General features: G+C 41.6%; 1 protein-coding gene across 3 annotated transcripts in view; it reads right to left on the reverse strand.

The window, feature by feature from the left end:
- The window catches only part of LOC111149686 (neural EGFL like 1), an 836,166-nt gene that overhangs the window by 432,815 nt on the left and 384,804 nt on the right, over positions 1–18,547 (reverse strand). The gene's annotated exons all lie outside the window — the stretch shown is intronic.

An 18,547-nucleotide genomic window follows, 5' to 3' on the forward strand; every position in this document is an offset into this window, starting at 1 on the left:
GGTGGCTCAGTGGGTTGAGCCTCTGCCTTCGGCTCAGGTCATGATCTCAGGGTCCTGGGGATCCAGCCCCGCATCGGGCTCTCTGCTTAGCAGGGAGCCTGCTTCTTCCCTCTCTCTGCCTGCCTCTCTGCCTACTTGTGATCTCACTCTGTCAAATAAATAAATAAAATCTTTAAAAAAAGAAGGAAAGAAAGAAAGAAACCAAGAAGTATGAAGATTGAATCTGCTGTTATTAGTCTCTCTCCAAGGAGGATGCTGGAGTTAAACATCCAAAACCAAGGAGTTCTGTGTCCAGTGAGTTGATACCAATTAATATTTATTAGATGTCCACTGTACATGGTGTAGCTTGTATCAGAGAGATCAAGAGGATCCAGCCCTCTCTGCTCGTGTGTCTTACTAAGACACACTTTAATCCATCTGTTAAAAAATGATGGCGCAGCCAGTTTCTCCCATGTTGTACTGTGAATATAGACAACAGCTGTTGTCTAATGCAAACTGACATCTTTTGTCCCTTGACCTAGAGATCCTTCCCGTGTGACAGAATAACGGGCTGATTCAACAAAAAGATTTCTTTCTCTCTGAAATGGCAGTCAGAGCATCACCTGCTTCCTCATGGGCATTCACGGTAAGAACTGAAATAACCCATAGCCTTAAGCAGAGACTTGAGTCTTTCCTGGAAGTTGTTTTCAAAACTGCCTTGTGTGTTCATTTTACTCAGAGCGCTTATGGAGATGGAGAGGAAGGGATGGTGGCGCACAGCGTGAGGACCTAACACAATGAGAGTTCTAGCTCTGGTTCTTCCAGTTACTGGCCTGTGACTTGCATTCAACCATGCTGAGTACCAAGAGTCTCGTCAGTTTGTCATACAGGTCAGTTCTGAACCTACTGCTTCACGTCTTTCAATTCATTATCTAATATAAGCCCCATTCAATTCCATGATCCGAGTACAGCACTACCGACATTCTGAAGTCTAGAATATTGAGGCTGAGAGAAGTTAAATATCTGGCACAAAGTCGCCCTGTTCGGATTTGAACTTAGAAATCAGTCTCTTATTTGCCATGCTTTACTTCATGGAAGCACCTTGAAAAAGACAGTCAAGCGTAGTGTTATTAGGAAGGTAACCACCCAAGTCCTAATGCACTTCACATGCAGCAACAAGGATAAAAACAGCTATAATGGGGCACTAGAAATCCTACTTATCGATTTTAAAAGTGAAAGAAGATTGACTTATTTCCTTATGAAACACACTGAAATAGTATCAGATTCTTTTCAGCACTAAATATCTGTCAGTCCATAAATAAAAGTTAGTGTGGAATAACTGAGGTCCTAGAAGGACACTCGGCAGTTAGCAAGACTTCCTTAAATGTGAGGACAAAACACGAGAAATTACTGAAGTGCTTCAGGCAATAAATGAAGTGTTCTACTTACACAAGATCATGTGCTTCCAAAAATGATCTAAGACAATGCACAATTATAATAAATGGACAACGGGACTATAAAAACTATATAATGAGATTCCATCAAGCTAGGGTATGAAGGGAACTCTCCAACGAATTTAAGATAGAACAGTAACTGCACATAAGCATGAGATGTAGTTCAGATCTTTCTGGCACTCAGGGCATTAGAATTCTTTAACAAGTCGATTCCTGGCATCGTTGAAGCATTTTGCTTCACAGAACAGTGGATATCACAAAAGTCAAGAGGAAAAGGTTTCCAGAAAGGAGTGATGATCACTTTGGTCACCTACTAAGAAGTTGAATAAGACCAAGACATCACTAACCACTAGATTTGGCATGAAGTAGTTTACTGCTGACCTTGACCTAGGAAGTGTAGATTTGGGAAGGTGGTGAAGAAAAGCCTGAGTCAAGTCAATTAAAGATGGGAACAAAGAGGAGGGAACAGAGAAAGAAAAACAAGGCAAACCTTCTGAGATTTTTTTTTCCCCATAAAGAAAAATGGGGTAGTAGTTCTGGGGAGACTCGGTGTCAAGACAGTCTTGCATCAAGATGGGAGAGATCACAGCACGTTTGTAATGCTCTTGGGAAGGATTCGATACAAGTGAGGCAAACTGATGATGTAGAAGTCAGAGAGCATTGCAGGAGCAAAGTCTTGGGGGAAGCAGTGCCCAGGTGGAACGAGTCATCTTGACAACAAGAACCAAGCCGAGATCAGGGAAGATGTGGAGCTGGCTGGCAGATTTGGTGGAGGGAAGAGGAAGTAGCCCTCCTTTGCTTGTTTTAATTTTCTCAGTGAAAATGAAGAGAGGGTAACACCTGATAATTAAGAAAGGGAGGAGGTATCAGATATTTAAGGAATGGGGATAAGGTATTAAATAGTCATTTTGATAAAAGGGGACAACATTTCTTTGAGCATATAGTTTAGGGGCTAAGGAGCTGCTGTGATTTGTGATCGTGAATGAGTTAGTGAGAGCAGTCAACATGGCCATGTGTTTTTCTCCAATTTTACTCAAGTATTCTGGAAAGTTTGGTGTAACCAGAGATGAGTTTTCATCCAGCTATAAGTCAAAAGAGATACAGGGGAACTGAGAATAAAGAAAGAGTTAGTGATAATGAGGTATCCAGGAATCTCGGCTATCAAGGACAGATGTGAGGACATGAAGAGGGAGGCAGACAGTCGAAAGCAGGACTGGGTACTAGAGGTGGGCACTGCACTGCACTTCTCAGATATCACTTCAGAACTAGAGAACTTAATCCCCCAGCTAATGGGACAACTGTCTGCTAATGCCATCAGTTGTTATCCTTTTATGGAGAATGTCCTTGGCTAATGAGAGATTATATAGTCACAGTCACATTTTCATCCTGGGAGTGACCTACAACAAAGACTGATTCTCAATGACCCCAGCTCAAGATAATTTTAAAGGACCATCCGGATTTCAGAGCACTGAGATTGAGCTAACTTCTCCCTCTGTCCAATCCTACATTCTTGCCTTCCCCAGAGGCCTTCATGCCAGGAGCACTCCCTAATAACCTCCCTGCATCCCAGCATCCAGATCAGAGTTTGCTTCTTAGGGAACCCAAACTGTAGCAGGAATCCTAAGGGAGGTAAGGTGTGGTTACCGTGAGGGTACTAGAATGCAGGAGCTAGAAAGCTAGGAGACAGGGTTGTAAAGTGGTGTGCTTGACATTAATATTTTGGAGGTGATTCAGTTCTTGTTGATTCCAAAGTCTTTCATGCAACAATGAGGGGAGTAGAAGAACAGATCCCTGTAAAAGTGAGAGGCTGGGAATACCAGAAGAAGCCAGGTATTGGAGGGAGTTGGCTGGCATTGGTGTTGTTCCTCAAACATTACCAGTTTTCCTCCTCCAGGGCACACCATACAAATGTACTTCCCCATCCTCTTTGAAATTAAGCATAGCTATATGACTAGACATGATGCCTGAGGAAAGCATACCACCCCTAGGTGGAAAGATTAAGAGCCCGCACTTGACTTACCACATTTTCTTGTTCCTGCTTTGGAAATCATGGAAGCACACAGGTGGGTACCGTCTCAGCCTGGGTCCCTGAGTGCGGAGCCTGATGACGATGCTGCATGAGCTAGAAAGAGGCTTCTGTTCATTTAAGCCATCAGGCCCACCCTCACTGGTGACTATGAAAAGCATCTCAAAGAGACCATTAAGCTTGATCTTAAAAGATGAACAGAAATTCACCAAGTAGAGACCAAAGGTGGGGAAAAGCAAGGGAAACTATAGATGCTAAACTTGCTGTCTCTGCAGAGTTAGGAAGGGAGAGAATCAGTGAGTTGTGAACACTAATTATCCTTCTGCTAGGCCCTAAAGCAGAGGATGACCAAAATGCCACCACAAACCTCACAGCCTGGCAAGACATTGAGCAAAACTTTTAAGTTCTACAAAGAATGGAAGACCTTTTAACAGGGGGATTGGATGTGGTCCGAGAGAGCCAGAGAGGCAGTCTCTGTGGATGTGATGTTTCATCAAAGACCTAAAAGGTGAAGTTGAGAGGAATAACATACCAGACATAGAAGAATGTTGGAGAAGAATTAGGGAAAGGACCTTTGTCTATTTAAAGTGAAATTGGCAAGGTAAGCTCAGGCTGGATCCTGCTGATCCTCATGGGCCACAGGGAAGGAGTCTAGACCTTAGTCAAGTAGGGGCACAAACCAGTTTCTGTTTTTAAAATATCACTCAGCTGTAGTGAAGAGAATGGATTGGAGCTGGCCAAGCTGAAGGCTAAAAGACCTTGGTATTTGACTCTCCGAGGTACAACCACACTGAATTCTGTCTCATTCTGTAGGGAGGTCCAGACATTCTTTAAGATGAGAAACTAGTCAGGACTTGACAGAGAGGCAGTTCAATCTTCAGCCCATGGGCCACAGCTGCCAACCGGCTGCTGACTCCAATGAACGTTCCCCTGTCATAGACCCTTGTCAGCTCCTCCCAGAGAGAAACTCCTGGCTTGTTTCCCTCAGGCCACTGGATAAGTGATGAGAGGCATCTGCCTCATCAAGATTTGAAGGAGTTAGTTGGTTTTAACAAGCTTATTTTGACTCAAACAGCTGAACCATCCCTTTGTTTCAGAGGATTCTCAGACTCTGAATAAAAAAATATTTTCAAAAACAGGACGGGGGATGGTTAGAAGATTCCAGGGAGAATTTCTCCAACCTTTTCTCTCCACGAGTCACACTGGACGCCATGCCATACATCCCCGCTGGACCAGGGAGGTATCTCTGCGCTGGTTTCATTTTCACTTCACACCATTGATAATTTCAGCTCTTGCAGATCTCATAATTTCCTAGTACCAGTCCAGAAAAGGCACCAAAATAAAGCAGAAAAACTGATAAATGTGCCAGAAAATTATACTGTTACAACCTTATCTTTATTGCTTATTCCCCATCACGCATACACGAGATACAAAAACTACCTAGTTATAAAACTAATGCAGAGGGGACGGAAAAAAATTGTCAAGTGTTTAGAGTCCTCTAGCTGGGTCCCTTGAGGAAAGAATACAGTAGGAAGGAAGGAACTAAGAATTTCCCTGTTTTTTGGATGGGGCTAGCGGAGGGGCTAGCATCCACATCTGCCGAAACAAAGATTGCCTCTTCATCCTCGGGGAAAGGCACAACCCTGCAGACAGTTTCGATAGGACTCAAGAGTGCTTCAGAAGGAAATCTGATTACAGAATGCATCAAAACAGAATTAACGAACATCTTCAGAGTTGAAATATCCTGAGAAAACAATCTTGAGAACTAGTGAGGTGAGATTTTTTAAATGAGCCTAAGACAAATGCTGCTTATTGTTCACAAGGATTCTGACAGGTAATGAATAATTACAACAACAAGCAAACAAACCCCAGAGAGAACTCCCTAATTAAAGAACGCACTGAGGCTCACAGGAAGAAAAGCATAATACCCAAAGCACCAGAGATTTTAATCTGAAAGTCATCCAACTTTTGCCCAGGTGATGCGGGTGTTCTGTCTGAAGTTGATTTCTTTCCCAAGCAAGGGTCTCTCTCCTGGTGTGACATTCAGTCCAAATCCAAGAGACAAGAGGCTAAGCCTAAGGCTGAACCTCAAGGTGGACACTAGACACACTCTGGTCCCAGTTCAAGTTAAAGGTCTCAATCAGTCTAAAAAGTTTTTATAAGAACAACAGTTAACCTAATTACTGGAAGGATGAATGGATTGTCTTGCTTTGTTTTTTGTTTTTATTGTGGGGTTTTTTTTTTAATGCACCATTAGATACAGGGTAATACCAAGAAGAGTAAGAAGTTCCATGTGTTTAACCTCAGAGGGTAAAACTAGGAACCAGCCGCCTGGCACCTGGTTAGTACTCATTTCCATGAGTATTTCTCATAGATGTCATTTCTACGTATTAGACACTGTGCTAGGTAGCCCCCAGGTAGCATCTCATCACTCCATTTATTCTTCTTGAAAGAAATAGGTAGCTCCATGTCCTGATGAGGGAACGTGGCTGGGAGATTATTAGGTCACTTGCCCAAGGCACAAAGTCATAAGCCTAAGAGCCTGTGTTTAAATCCACATGGTCTGACTTCAAAGTTGGCACTGTCCTCACAGTACCATTTCTAGCCTTCGAAAATGATTCAATCCTGTAACTCCGTTACATATGTCTGATGCTGCCAGGAAGCCTGTGGAAACGAGTAGATCTTCAAATTCTATGTCTGTGTGCAAAGTTGTTCCTAACGTTTGTTCTGGTACTACACTCTGTTGGAAGAGCGATGCTAATCCATGCATCACTGGTTCTTTAGCTCTTTTAAATCAATCTTAACATTTTCACACTTTGGGCTCCAGTGACCCAGAGCCCCAAAACAGGTAGTGGGATTCTTCTGTTCCTACCCTGAACCCAGAGCTTGATACAGTCTCAATGCTGGTTGCAAAAGACTGATTGTCTCCTTTAGGATTAGAAACTAGAGACAAAAGTTCTGGTTGTTTCTTTTTTTGCTTTTTAATATTTTTCGAGAAACATTTATAAACCCCACTGCAATATATATCAGCCTGAGTATAATGGGGCTCGAATTACGATTCATTCGTATAGATTGCTTGTCACCTTTGAAATATTGGAGCTCATCTTCTGGTGGTCTTTTGAGGTAATAAAAGTACATGATTTATGTCCCTCCCCAGGATGTTGAAGTAGTTTGTTTTCATTTTCAAAAGGTATACTTATGGACTTTAAAATGAAACTTGATGTGGCATAATGATTCTTCATATATCACCAGATTCCATCTGCATAAGAGTTCAGAGCAAACACAGACCCAAATTTGGCATTATCATCATTAAATCAGAGTGCAGGGTCTGGGTAGCTAAGATAGAAGCAAATGCAAAGAATTCCCTTGATAAAATGGTGTGATCTACTCAGACTTGTTGCTAAGAATTTCCTAGAAAAAGGCAACATGGAGAAGGTGAAAAGGTTGGAGCTGAGGGGTTGGTAGGAGGTGGTTATGCCTACTTCTCATGCACATTTAAAAAGGAAACAGAGGGCGCCTGGGTGGCTCAGTGGATTAAGCCGCTGCCTTCAGCTCAGGTCATGATCCCAGGGTCCTGGGATCGAGTCCCGCATCGGGCTCTCTGCTCAGCAGGGAGCCTGGTTCCCTTCCTCTCTCTCTGCCTGCCTCTCTGCCTACTTGTGATCTCTGTCTGTCAAATAAATAAATAAAATCTTTAAAAAAAAAAAAAAGGAAACAGAATGGGGAAAGCAAACCAAAATTTACTGAGACTGTACTCTGTTGCAAGCACTGTGGATATCCCATCTTATTATTTCCATAATTTCCATTTCCATGCCATCAAATATTTCCATTATTTCCATCCTCATTATTTTCACTCCATTTCCATTATTTCCATCCATTTCTGACTAGCATCAGAAACTACATATAGAGTACCTAGAATTTTAACCTAGGTTCCTGGGACTCCAAGAAGCATACTTGTTCTACTCTGACTGCTAGACCAAGAGTACTAGGTTGACAGTCAAGAGTTAAGTTATACTTCTGCTTTTTATATTCGCTAACTATAAGCACTGGCAGGTCACGTTTTCTTCCCTAGACCTTGATTTTCCCATCTATGATATCAGGGAGTTGGACCAGAGAGTATCAAAAGACCATCCACCCGCCCCCCCCAATTCTAAAGTTCTTGACATATTCAAGCTTTCTGTCCACAGATCATAAAAACCTACTGAAGCACTTTCTCTTGAACCACCCCCTCTCTTCTCTTATTTTGAGGAACGTACAGATGTTCCAGAAACTTTCTCAAGACACAAGTCCTAAAGAATACTATTCAAATCATCCATGTGTTCTCACTGTTCCTTGATACCTACAGTCAAATAAGTTGCATCTCCCCTGAAAACCAAGAGCAGCTAGAACTAGCAAACATATATCCATACAAAAGCATTGATTTGGACAAGTTCTCCAAAGACTAGTCATTTAACCTGCAGGGCAATTCTACCAGACTTTAATTTCCTGCCTTTGCAGAAACTGAGTTATAGAAACATGGTAGCACTGGCCAATCAGTTGTTAGAATTATCAATGCTCTCCCTCTGTGTCAGACTGGATATTTTTTCAAGTCTATATGGTCTCTGACTTGAACTTATAAAAATCCAGTCTGGTTGACAAGATATGGATTATTATGCTCTATTTCAGATGAGAGAACAGAAGCCCAGAGAAAATAGAAAGAGAATCCAAAGGTAGACCGATAATCATTGAGCTGATAGCAAAATCAAGGTCTTCTAGCTCCAAAACTAGTGCTTTATCCAATGTTCCATGCTTCTCTATAATTATGGTTTTCCTCCTGAAAAAATCAAATGCCTATAGAATCTAGAAATATAAATCAAGTCCCTAAAGAAGGTAGAAGATCTATATACAAAATATGTCCCTGCCACAAAGAAAGCCATTATCTCTTATTTTTCTTAAAACGTACATCAATCTTTCATTTTCCTACTTCCAAGAATAAACAAACAAAAAGGTTCTATCTTTCAGGGAGAAAGCACAGTGCAAGGCCAGTGACTCATGGAAAGTGACGCTGCATCTCAGTGGTGGAAAGATAATCACAAGACTTTTGACTGTGAATAACCAGAGCTCCAGTCAGATAATGCCATGAAGGAGTAGTAAGACATCATTGCATGGCACTTACTATGTGCTAAGCACAGTTTAGAAATGTTTAGTAAATTGTCTAAGGTCACACAGCTAGGAGATGTACCTGGACTGCCAAGATACGAATTCTGATAGAATGGCTGCATGAACCCTCTAGTACTGCCTCTTAGTGATTGGGCTAGATCTCTGATCTTTTTAGAGAAGTTGCATATCCAAGCATTATTGTTTTTCTTTTTTTTTATTTAATTTCTTTTCAGTGTACCAGAATTCATTGTTTATGCACCACACCCAGTGCTCTATGCAATACGTGCCCTCCATAATACCCACCACCAGGCTCCCTCAACTTCCCACCCCCAACCCCTTCAAGACCCTCAAATTGTTTTTTCAGAGTCTATGGTCTATCATGGTTCATCTCCCCCTCCAATTTCCCTCAACTCCCTTCTCCTCTCCATCTCCCCATGTCCCCCGTGTTATTTGTTACCAAGCATTATTTTTTTTCAAATTTGCATTCTTTTTTTTCCCAAACATTTCAAACCAAGCAAAATATATCTATCAGATTCAAACCATGAATGTCTGTGCCTTAAACCATGTTATCACAAGGAGCTTTCGTGGAGCAAGGAAGAAAGGAGGAAAAGGAGGAAGGGAAAGAGGAAGACAAGAAGAAGGGAGGAGAACAAGGAGGCACGAAGGAAGGGAAGGAGAGAGAGAAGGGGAAAAAATGGTAAGTCAACCTAGAGAGGTGCCTAGATAACTTCTATGGACTAAATTGTGCACCCCATCCAAATTCATGCTTTGATACCCTAACCCCCAATATGATAGTATTTGAAAATAGGGCTTCTGGGGAGGTAATTACATTTAGATGACACGATGAGAGTGGTGCTTCAAGATGACATTTATGCTTTCATATGAAGAGGCTCTAGGTAGTTTTCGCTTGCTCTACCATGTGAGGACACAAGAAGAACACAATAATCTGTAGGCCAGGAAAGCCTTCACTAGATCCCAACCACGGTGATACCCTGATCTCAGACTTCCAGCCTCCAGTATGGTGAGTCAATTCATTTCTGTTGTTGAAGCCAACCAGTCTTAGGCAGCTCCAAAGCTAATAAAATGACTCTTTAAATTTCTCTCTTGCCTGGTGAAATGGATTTTTACATCATCATCTAAGGTACATGTCAAACAATGTCTAATCTAATATTTGCAGATTAAAACTCTAAGTAATCTTCTGGTCAGCCCATGCACAAAAAAAAAAAAAAAAAATGTCTTCCTAGAGTTACATACACCACAATGTAGAAATTAGGTTGTTGGGTTTTCTGACATTTAAATGTATTTTCCAAATATAGCTATGTCAGATATTTGAAAAAGTCATGCCAGGATGTTTATTTTCCCTGCTGGGTTCAATTTCAGAATCAAATTCTATCATAAAATAGCATATCTCTGTGCCATTGGAAATCAAAGCATATCAATTCTTAGCTGACATTGAAAAAGCATTGTAAGACACCACCCTAAGATTTTTTTTTTTTCCAGCCTGGCATCCTGACTTTTGGGAGTGTCCATAACCTGATGTGGAGTATCTGCAAGGAAAGCAGCACAATGAGTGGAAGCTAATTCGTGCAAGCTGTGCTGCAGCCTTCCTGAGTCCATCTGCATCTGAATTCTGCTTCAGCCAATGGTGCCAGCAAAGTCAGTGAGTTCTTCCAAAGAAGTCTAAGGTTTTCTCATGAGGTGTGAGTCAGTTGGACTAACAAAGAACATATTGGAAATGTACAAGCTATCATGGTCTCTGGTCTTCCCTACAGTTGAGAAAGAAAATTCAAGAGGTGTTAAGAGATTGCTGGATTCCACTGGCAGTAAAGATCCAAAGGTCAGTGGAATGTGGTCCTTGTCTTCAGGCTTTTAAACAAAGTGGAAAAAAAAAAAAAAACTAGCCAATAAAGAAACTAATCTAGCAGAGAGACAGTCACATGAACATGAACCTCGTAAGTCCTACTAGAGAAGAACTATCTAATTCCAACAAAGGGAACTGGAGAAAAATTCACCTACAAGATACCTGAGTCTTGGGAAGGCAAGATGTCTTCCTGAAATGTTGATGACCTAATCACCAACCGAACGGGGCAACAATGTTTTATTTCCTTCAAGCTTGTCAAGATATAATTGGCACATAACACTGTGCAACTTTAAGGTGTATCACATATAGATATGATACACTAAAATACAGCAGAATGATTACCACCATAGCCTTAGCTTATATTTTCATCACATAACCACCACATTTTTGTGGTCTTAAGTTTTAAGATCTATTCTCTTAGCAACTTTCAAAGCATCATTAATAGAATCACCACACTGTACATTAATACCAGAAACTTATTCATCTGGTACTAGAAGTTTGTACTCTTTGACCACCAAAAGATGAATGGATAAAGAATATGTTGTATATACATATATGTACCAAAGAATATAATTTAGCCATGAGAAAAAAGGAAATCCTACCATTTGAGAAAACATGGATGGACCTTGAGGGTACCATGCTAAGTGAAATAAATCAGATAGAGAAAGATAAACACTGTATGATACCACTTGTATGTGGAATCTAAAGAAAAAAAAAAAGTCACAGTGACAGAAACAGAAACTACAACAGTGGTCACCAGGGGCTTGGGGCATGGGAGAAATGAGGAGATGTTGGTCAGCTATCCTTCTGCTTTACAAAGATAAAGGAAAGTCAGCTGAGAGTGAACGAGATGAGGGAGAGCAATGCCACCAGCAAAGCCATCTATAGCTTCTTTATCTCTGGTCTCAACTACCCTTTATAGTAAGCAGAATTTATCGATCACTACTTTGTGCCAAGCATCGTTTTAAGCACTTTGCGTGTATTCATTCCATCTTCACAATTACCATATAGATAGGCACGTATTAATATCTCTGTTTTATGGATGCACAAGAGGCTAAACAGCTGGAAGATGACCTTGGCATCCACTCTATTCTTCCTTTCTACAGGCCACCTGAGCTTCCTCCCCCTTCTCAACAGAGTATCTACCTTCCTTGGTTAATTAAATAGCAATTTGCTGTAGTCACAAGTGGGCAAATTATTTATTCACCACTCTTACCATGCCCTGAAAATTAAATGCACAGGCTTTAGTCTTTTAAAAATAAATGATTTGGTGCCAGAAGTTTACATCTGACTCACTGCAGCACCAAATTAACCAGTGATTAATTATCAGACTGTGAACTGCATAAATAAACAGGGTCCTCAAGACCAATGAGCAGATAGTTAATGAACACAACCTACATTCAATAAAACCAGTACCTGTATTCTGGCATCTATCTGTATGATAAATGACTATCAGCTGAACATACTCAGGAAGGCAGGCTAGTTCTTGTGTGTTTCCTCACGTGGAAAGATTCCTTAGATGAAATAATCCTCTTAAACAGAAATCAACATTATTCCCAATTCTTACATGTTTGACTGAATCTATGTACTCCAATATGAAAATCAAAACCATAAAGTATTTCAGCTGATTCTTAAAAATGAAAAAGTCCAGAATCCTATACTATGTGTCTATTGAGAAAATACAAAAATGAATGGATGGGAAGAGGGGAAAAAAATAAACACTGAATAATGACTTGTAACCCATTTTCCTCTGAAAATACAACCCAAAAACAGAGCGAAAAACAGCATTCAAAAGGCAGGAAATGGAAGACAGGCTGGTTTCCATATAGTTCACTGGTCTTCAACTATTTTTTAATGGAAGAACCCGTTAAAGAAAAATGATAACTCACATTGTATAGCCTTTACGAAGCACCAGGCACTACCCTAACACGCACTAATTCATTTAATGTTCATCTTAACCCTTTGATGTAAGTTTTTGTAGCATTCATGTGTACAGATGAATAAGTTAAGGTGTGGAGAGACTAAACAACTTGCCCACGGTCACATAACAAGTAAGGGGCAGAACTAAAACTCAAGTCTGGGTAGACCTGGCTCCCAAGGTGGTGCTTTCATCTCCATGCCACTGCTCTCAACTGAGTGTAATCACCTGTAAGGGAAAAAAAAAAAAAAAAAAAAAGACACCTTGGGGGCAAATAATGAAAAGAAGCTTAAGAAACACTGCTCTATACTGACCTGCCTCTACCTGAAATATTATCTAGCTTGGAAGCCCAATACAGAGAGTAGAATTAAACACTACATCAAACTAACAAGCTTCTGCACAGCAAAGGAAACCATCAACAAAATGAGAAGGCAATCAACAGAATGGGAGAAAATATTTGTAAATCATTTATCTGAGATGGGGTTAATATTTAAAATTAATAAAACTCATCAAAACATTGTATTAAAAATTAGCCAGAGGATCTGAATATTTTCCCAAGGACCTACAAATGGTCAACAGGTAAATGAAAGGTGCTCAATATCATTAATCATCAAAGAAATGCAAATCAAAGCCACAGGGAGGTATCCTTGCGCACTTGTGAAAGGCTATTATCCAAGGAATGCGTGCACCCCAAAGTTCATAGCAACATTATTTATAATAGCCAAATAATGGAAAGAGCCCACGTATCTATCAGCTGATGAATGGATAAAGAAGATGTGATATATATGTCCAGAATGTTACTCAGCCATTAAAAAGAAAAAAATCTTGGGCGCCTGGGTAGCTCAGTGAGTTAAAGCCTCTGCCTTAGGCTCAGGTCATGATCCCAGCATCCTGGGATCAAGCCCCGCATTGGGTTCTCTGCTCAGTGGGGAGCCTGCTTCCCCCTCTCTCTCTCTACCTGCCTCTCTGCCTACTTGTGATCTCTGTCTGTCAAATAAATAAATAAAAGCTTAAAAAAAAAAAAGAAAGAAAGAAAGAAAGAAAGAAAGAAAGAAATCTTGCCATTTTCAACAACATGGTTGGAGCTACAGAGTATTATGCTAAGTGAAATAACTCAGGAAAACACAAAGACTATAGGATCTCGTTCAAATGAAGAATTTAAGAAACAAATGAACAGAGGGGAGGGGAAAAAAAATGGAGAGGCAAACCAGGAAACAGACTCCTATCTATAGAGAACAAACTGAGGGTCCCAGAAGAGAAGGGGGTGGGGGTAAGTGAAACAGGTGATGAGTGATACACTTGTGATGATGAGTCCCAGGTGTTGTATGAAGTGTTAAATCACTGAATTACTGAAACTAATAGTACACTGTATGTTAACTGGAATTTAAATACAAACTAAGAAAAGCAATGTTGGAGAGGATGTGGCAAACAGGAAAACACTTGTGTACTGTTGGCTGGAATGTAAATGGATGGAACCACTATGGAAAATAGTATGGAGGTTCCTCAAAAAACTGAAACTAGAACTACCATATCCCCTAGCAAGCCCACTCTTGGGTCTCTAGCTGAAGAAAGCAAAAACACTAATTCAAGAAGATACATGTATCCTCGTGTTCACTACATTATTATTTATAGTACCCGAGATATGGAAAAAGCCTAAGCATCCATCAATGGATAAATGGATAAAGAAAATACGGTATATATGATCATTGAAATGTTATTCACTCATAGTAAACTCTTCCCAGTTCTGACAACATGGGTGGACCTAATGGGTATTATACTAAGTGAAATAAATTAGTCCAGAAAGGACAAACACTGCATGATCTCACGGATACATGGAATCTAGAAAAACTGAACAACAACAAGAAACCACACCAAACTCATATAGAAAACAGACTGGCAATTGCCAGAGTGGGGAGGGAGGTGGGTTGGTGGGGGGAGTAGTCAAAAACTACAAATGGGGCACGTGGGTGGCTCAGTGGGTTAAGCCTCTGCCTTCAGCTCAGGTCATGATCTCAGGGTCCTGGGATCGAGTCCTGCATTGGGCTCTCTGCTTAGCAGGGTGCCTGCTTCTTCTCTCTCTCTCTTTCTCTGCCTGCCTCTCTGCCTACTTGTGATCTCTGTCTGTCAAATAAATAAATAAAATCTTAAAAAAAAAAAAACCAACACTACAAATGTCCTGTTATTGGAAAAATCAGTTCCAGAGATGTAATGCACCTCATGGTTAGTGTATTTTACAATACCATAAAAATTCAGCAGGGCTGCTCTGGTAAAGAAGAGGCATGTTGTTAGGATGATGTGGAAAAAGGAAACAATCCACCTGGTAGCTTATGTGAATAATGCTGCAATGAAGAGGGCATACAAGTTTCTGGTCAAGCCCCTGTTTTCTGTTCCTTTAGGTGTATATCCAGGAATAAAAGGATTGAGCCGGCTGGTAATTCCATGCTCAGGTTTTTGAGGAACCACCTAACTGTTTGCCATTGTGGCTGGACCTTCAGTGGAGGTTTCTGGGGGCTGAGAGGGGTCCTTATTGCTAGGCAGTTACAGGGATGCTGTGGGGTGGTGAAAATGTTTCTGAAATAGATAGTGGTGATGGTGGCACAACACTGTGAATTAATGAATGCCACAAAACGGTAGGCTTAAGAATGGCTAAAATGGCGAATTTTAGGCTATATGTATTTTACCACAATTTGTCAAACAATGCAATGTATCAAAAATCAATGACTTGTACACTTTAAATTATGAACTGATGGTATGTGGATTATCTTCTACAGTTGTTCTTAAAAAAAAAACAAGGGGGACAATGCCAAGCCTGCAATTCTCCTTTCTCAGGAAAGAGGAAACACGTATGTCCCTGGGTAGCTGAAACTCAAGGAGCTAGAAAGAAAAAAAATGTGTGAAATCTTAGTTCAAATCCCAGCTTGGCTACCAATTACTGTTACTCTGGCAAGTGCTCTGATGTTTCTGACCTTGGGTTTCCACATCTCAGAAATACAGTGTTTTATGTGAAGATGCAGTGAGATGGTTTCATTACGCATATATGTACCATTGCACGGCATCTCAGACCTCAAGAAATGTCCTTAGCTGCTATTTCTCTTTTGGTGAAAAGGTAGCCTTTCTCAACAAGCTACCCGGCCTGGCTCTCCTCTGTGGCCAGCCCTGGGGATCCCAGTAATAATGAGTCATCTCCTCAAGTTACTCTCCTCTGCCTGTCAATGACTCATGCACTGAGGCGGCCAAGGCCCCTTGACTAGATCCTTCCCAAGACACAAAGGGCAAGTCATTTTCCTCTGAGTTCCCCACAGCCTCCGTAAGACTTCCACCTCCTGCCGAGACAAACTCACTTTTCCCTTCCCTGGCCTGAGAGCAGGGACAATTCCTCAGACCAATGATGGTGGGATGTTTGGAAGGTCTTTGTGGGGGACTGGGACGGGGGGCAGTTGCAGTTCTGTAAGGTCTTGGTCCATTAAGTTGTGAAAAATGAAAATGCCTACACATAAACACTCAAAATGTATGCTAAGTGCAAAGCTCTTTTGGAAGTGGCCAAAGAAGATTCTTGACTACATGAAAGGCTGATAAAGATGGACTGGTCTTCCTAACCTAGATAAACAATCTTGGAGAAGTAAATTTAAATACCCATGATATAATAATTAAAATAATAATAGCATTTCTTAGATTTTAAAAAGTGCTGATATCCATCCTTTTAGATAGGTACTGAGGTCTAATGTAGAAACACGCCTGAGAGCTGCAAATACATCTTAGAATTTTAAAATACACCTCCCGGGGCACCTGGGTGGCTCAGTGGGTTAAGCCTCTACCTTCAGCTCAGGTCATGGTCTCAGGGTTCTGGGATCGAGCCCCACATCGGGCTCTCTGCTCAGGGAGGAGCCTGCTTCCCCCTCTCTCTCTGCCTGCCTCTCTGCCTACTTGTGATCTCTTTCTCTCTAAAAAAAAGAAAAAAAAATACACCTCCCTCCATAGAACAGAGAAAGAGAGAGAGAGAGAAGGGAGGTGGAAATGGAATTGGAGGATAGAGAATATCAAGTGCTTATCTACAAAAATGTACCAGGTAAGAAAGCTGGAGAAAGAAAACAGGACCAGAGCGCCATCAATGACAGTGTCCTCCCTCAGGATCTTAACATACTTATGTCCTGGGAGCACCTAATTCAAGATGAAGGTTCTCTTACCAAATGATACCATCAGGTCTCTCTAAGAAGTTCCATTAGGAAATGCTGTGCCACTTGTCTTCCCAAGGACTGTGTCCTGACTACCTTGGGTGGAGCAGGACGGGGCAGGTGGACTGGTCACGGTGAGATCCTGGGGGACAGAGTGCTCCCTAGGCTCAACTACACTTGGTGAGGTGGTGACAGAAATGAAGACATCTTGGCCAGGACTTCCACAGTTTGTAAGTGGAGACAGAACGCTGAGAGCACTTTAGAGGAAACACACATGGAACGGTCACGTGGAAGTGAGGAGCAATTCTATGTAACAAAGGACATGACACAAGCGCTCATCACAAACAAAGAAATGTTCACAAGCTCGATAAGGGAAAAGGTCAGACATGGAAAGGAAAGGATTACCAAAGGGTAGATTCAAGGGCATGAAGAAGACACATCCAGGTGTGTGACTTCATAGCACGGAAAGGCAGTAGGGGAACCACAGAGAACTCAGGAAAGCATGAGGACGGTGAACACAGGACAGATCAAGGCAGGTCTCAAACGCCATGCAAAGGAGTGTGCAATTCATTCCTGAGGTCAAGGCAAACAGAGGTGCTACATGAAAATACAAGCTACATGGAAATATAAGGGAAGCAATCTGGGGGTAAGGGGAAATCTAAAAATATTTTTATTTCATTCTTAAATAAAACAGTAATGAGGTGTGGGCAGGTGTCTAGAGCAAGCAATTTTGGACTGCTTAGCTCATGGCTTAGATCTGTCAATGAATGAAAAATTAACAGAATTATGAAAGAGTTTTACACTAAACAATAATAGGATCACTGACGGGTTTTTACAAGCTCCTTTTGGCAATGTGTAGAGTATGGATCTGACAGGGCAGTAACTGGGGATCACACTAAGAACCGTGCCAGCAGAATGGGGGTAGAAGTAGGATTGTAGTGGGCCGGTAAGTGGAGACAGTGCATGCACAAGCTTGAGGCTAAAAGATGCTACCTAGGGGGAGTTTATGATTTTAGGGGTAGAGCAGTTAAGGAAAAGCAAGACTAGGAGCATAATGAAGAGGTATGAGAATGAAGGCGATTATAGTCCCAAAGATAAAAATCTCCAAGGTTGGACTTTTGCCCAGAACGATGGCATTGCTACGCATGGAGGTGAAGCCCAAGCCACTAGACATCAAAGACCTCAGTGAGTGAGGAGGAGTGGCCAGGATATCTGTCATTGACAGCAACTAGAATGGGGAGCAGGTGTTATGAGCAGATGGCCGGGACTTCAAAAGAAGATCGTGTATGAGGACAGAAGATACTACTCTCGATGCAGTAAAGCTGTCTTTGGAAAAGCCAATGCTGTATTTGGGCTCCAAGGTACACTGAGTGTGAAAGAAAATGCAACCTGCACTCAGAGAACTACAGCAGAGCTGTATCCCCAGAGAAATGCAAGGAGGCTAAGAGATGAGGGGCATTCTGCAAGGAGTCCAAGGGCGTTTGTTTACAAGGCAGCCCAGTTTCCAGGGAACACAGTGCAATGGGAGAAATAACAAGGAGAAAGAAAGATCAGGTCAAAGGACACCAAACATAGGCTTAGAAGTAGGCACTTAAAAAAGCCCATTGATAAGAAGGCCTGGCAGTTTGTGCAATAGGTCAAGATGATAGAAACTGAAGGGAGTGTGACTCACGCAGGTGCAGGAACAGATCCCAGGCGATGTCAAAGGCCTGATGAAGCTATTCAGTCCACAAGTGCAGCCTTTGCCAAGGGACCACACTGAAAATGCTAGGGAGGTTTCTGGCTAAGGAAGAGGCAGAACTAGTGGCAAATTTACCATGAAAACTAAATAACCCCCAACCCACCCCCCATCCCCAGCAAGAGGACTCTTCTCGGGGGTTAAAAGATGGAATCTGCAGGTGGCAGGAAGAACCACTCCCGTTTGTCATCCGGAGTGTGGACAGCTTTCAGTGAGGGCGTTGCAGCGGGCCTGAGTGAGCTCGTGAGATCTGACTGTAA

This window comes from Enhydra lutris, unplaced genomic scaffold (assembly GCF_002288905.1).
Source record: "Enhydra lutris kenyoni isolate GAN:26980312 unplaced genomic scaffold, ASM228890v2 scaffoldscaffold22, whole genome shotgun sequence".
In the NCBI taxonomy this organism is placed as follows: Eukaryota; Metazoa; Chordata; class Mammalia; order Carnivora; family Mustelidae; genus Enhydra; species Enhydra lutris.